The sequence below is a fragment of the Pinus tabuliformis genome, chromosome J, assembly GCF_031772625.1.
Source record: "Pinus tabuliformis cultivar Carrire ecotype Pingquan chromosome J, CPIR1, whole genome shotgun sequence".
NCBI classification, from domain to species: Eukaryota; Viridiplantae; Streptophyta; class Pinopsida; order Pinales; family Pinaceae; genus Pinus; species Pinus tabuliformis.
Window position 1 is genome coordinate 147,926,129 of NC_142295.1, and position 3,503 is coordinate 147,929,631.

A 3,503-nucleotide genomic window follows, 5' to 3' on the forward strand; every position below is an offset into this window, starting at 1 on the left:
GTGAATCTAGGTTGTAAAAGGCTCCGAAGTCGGAGCAACAGTACGGGACCATATGGAACTCGAAAGGGGAGACCTAGAACAGATGATGTCTACCAAAGAATTATAGCGCAGAGGCAATGAGACACCAAGAGAAGTGACACGGAAGGGCGAAGTTTCCATAGGCATAGGGATTTCACCTCCTGCCACAAAGGATTCTTCACCAGAGATGGGGGTCGTCTCATCCATGTCGGAGGAAGACATTGAGACTGAAACACCCAGAGGAGTCATGGGAAAGTCTTCTTCAGAAGGCTCCAAAATAAGGTTCCAACGAATATCGTAAGACTCATCCTCTAGAGCACGAGATTTAAGCGGTTGGATACTCAGGATGACAGGAAGAGTATCACTAACAACCGGTACCTCGGAAGTGACAGAAGATGGAGACCCTTGGTCACTTGGAACGGGAGACGGGATCGGTGATTCCGCTAGGATGATTCAAATCAAAATCCTAGGAAAACTAACGAGTAAGGAAAGAACCCTACACAAACTAAAACACAAACAAGATCTAACAGGGTAAATGTGAACGTGGCCAAATAAATTTTAAGACACAGGAATAGAACTTGACCTTTTCATCTTTAAAGAGTCGAGAAAAGGACGAAAAGATGACTCTAGTCGCCTTCGAATATTTAATGAGCTTGAAAGGACAAGTGCTCAGATGGACCTTTTCTTTTAGGGAGTCCAAAAAGGAAAGAAAGTGACTACTCTGGAGAACTAGGAAAAAGGTTTACCAAACAACCCGTAAAACTACATATATACCTTGGCAATCATATGAAAACCAAGGACTTTCCATACGGTAGTAAATCTTCCTGAATGTTGTGTTCGGTGCGTTACGGTTTGCAAGGCGGTAGACACGGCTTCCTAAGGATATAGGATGATAACCTAGTGGGGTCTCCCAACATATACTCGACGGTACTGGGAGCGCAAGTCCGTGCTAGCAGCTATTGGATCACAAAAGGAGGAATCACCCAACCTTAAGTGAAAACAATAGAGACTAGGTTTAACGACGCCGGAGCACGTCTCTAGCCTAGACCTCTAAATAATGTGCATTATGTTCCAATGTATTGTTAGGTTTATTCAGTTCATTTTAGAGTTGATCTTGAATTATGTTTCAATTTCCAAGCCTTACCGTATGTATATCAAAACCTAGGATGCAACTAGAATGAATAAAGCATCTTTCATTTCGATGAACTCCTACTTACAAAAGGGTAGAGAGATCATTCCCAAACCAAGACAAAACCAAGATCAGCGAATGTAGTCACTCAAGAGACACAATGTATAAACACATCAATCCTTACAGTGCATTGATACTACTAATGAGAGATTTAAAATTTGCCTTCTAATTTTTCAAACATGAAAACTTGGAATGAAAAATGTACTTTCACTTTCGCATACTAATGAATGCAATCTTTTGATTTTGATAGCTTTGAATTCTAAAGAAACAAACAAGCAAGCGTGAAACTGATTGATCCAAACAATTGTAATCTATGTCTGGTAGTGAAACAATCGAATCAATATGGAAATTGGTTCAACAAATAACACTAAATGTTAATCAGCAAGAAAAAAGCGATGGAAAAACTTCAAGCAAACCAATAGGAGGGTTGCGGATGAATCTTGGACGAACAAGTAACCAAGCCAGATAATTCAAAACTTGAAAAACCAGGTCACAAAGTCAAAAAGCAAGATTCACTTCAATGAAACCGAAGAATAAGCACCTTAACTAAAAGCAATTAAAACAAACTAATAGATAAGAGAAAGGCGACAAGGGATGAACCAGACTGATGAATTCAGGAGGCAGAATTGAAAAAAAACAATTCTACAGGAATCGTCGCGGGTGTAACACAAGCAACTAGTGCCGATCAGCCACTAGTTGTAGCAACAAAGTGACGTCGTCATGAAAGTACACGTCTTTCACGCGACGGGCCGATTTCAGGAATCGTCGTGACTGTGTGGTGGGATTAAGCGATGCATAGACTTACAAAACATATACAACGTGACGTCGGTGCAACTATTTAAATTTTTTCAGCGATGAACTTAAAAACAACAAAAATTAAATGAAAACTCCCAAACAAAGACCAGTCTATTCTTACAGGAAACAAAGGGATTTCCCAGATTGACCCAGGTAACCCAAAAGACTAATGGTTCAATCCAAAAAACCAAAAGGCATTGACTCAAAAGCAAACAAAAGCAAACAAGAGAAAAACATAGGATGGACTCCCTAGCGGAGTCGCCAACTTGTGATGCAGGAAAGTGTTCCCTCTGCGGACAGAGGCAACCCCTCTAGCCCTAGAGTGGGTCTAGTCACAGCAAAGACAGATCAACAATTGATTTCCTTAAACAGTCATCATTGGAGGCCTACCTCAAACCGGTGGTCGATGAAGTTCCATTGCACTGCTCCAGCTTCCACTTCCTTCTCCTCAATGAGTGATTAACCTGAAACAATACAAAGGAAAAACAACAAAGCACGTAACCGGGAAACAACAATGATCTATTTACTCACAAAGTCAAGAAGTCATGAGCTATCAAGTAAATTACATACAAGACATAGGAAAACATCATTGATTGTATTAATAATGAATTAAGAGCAAGCTTACAACCAGGTCTTAACGTCGCAAACCTTCTCATAGGGTCCAGCCAATATGTTTCTCAAGCATTCACTCTTCAAGGATGAATCTCCCAACATACAATGTCTCTCTCTCACTCATAAGCTTTAAAAAAAAGTTAAGGGCACTCCACAACCTTCCACAAGCTATCAACAATCCCACACTTGTCACACCCACACCAGCTATCTATCAAACTCAAAAGCACTAGCAACACTACCCAACTAAAAGAACTATTAACTAGTTGATCACATCAAAGGTGAGTGCTTTAATAGGAGAAGGAGTCTCCATGAAATGTGGAAGGAAGAGCTCATCCTCAAGGAAGGTAGCACAAATGACGGAACTACCATACCAGAGGAGGAAGGGCGACCCAAACTATGCCAACAACTAGGTTTGGAGACATCCAGAAGGCCGACTGTTGAAACAAATTCGCCCAATCTAGATCGTCGTGGGACATAAACTAATTATTCGCGACAGCATCGTGAGGAGGCAATGCATGCAGACTCGTCATTGCAATACACAACTCATAACCTTGCGCCGGGTCTAGAAATCCAACCGTCGTGGGAAACAGATGTACACCAGCGACGGAGTTGTGATGAGACCGTTATGGACATGGGAATGTCGCGTATATTAAGGGTTTACTCGCGACGAGGCAGAAACTTAGGGAATGAGGGTCAATTTGCAGCAACAGAGAGCATTTGCTTAATCTTCTTACATCAGTGGGAAGATATGGACATGTTGATTTGACACATGACACAACAGAAGGACTGAAATGAGGACAGTGACAAATTATTGTGTAACACCATCCCCTTGGTGAAGAATACTAAGTAGTCTGTTGAGAATTTAGGAGTTGGAATGTATTCCTCATTA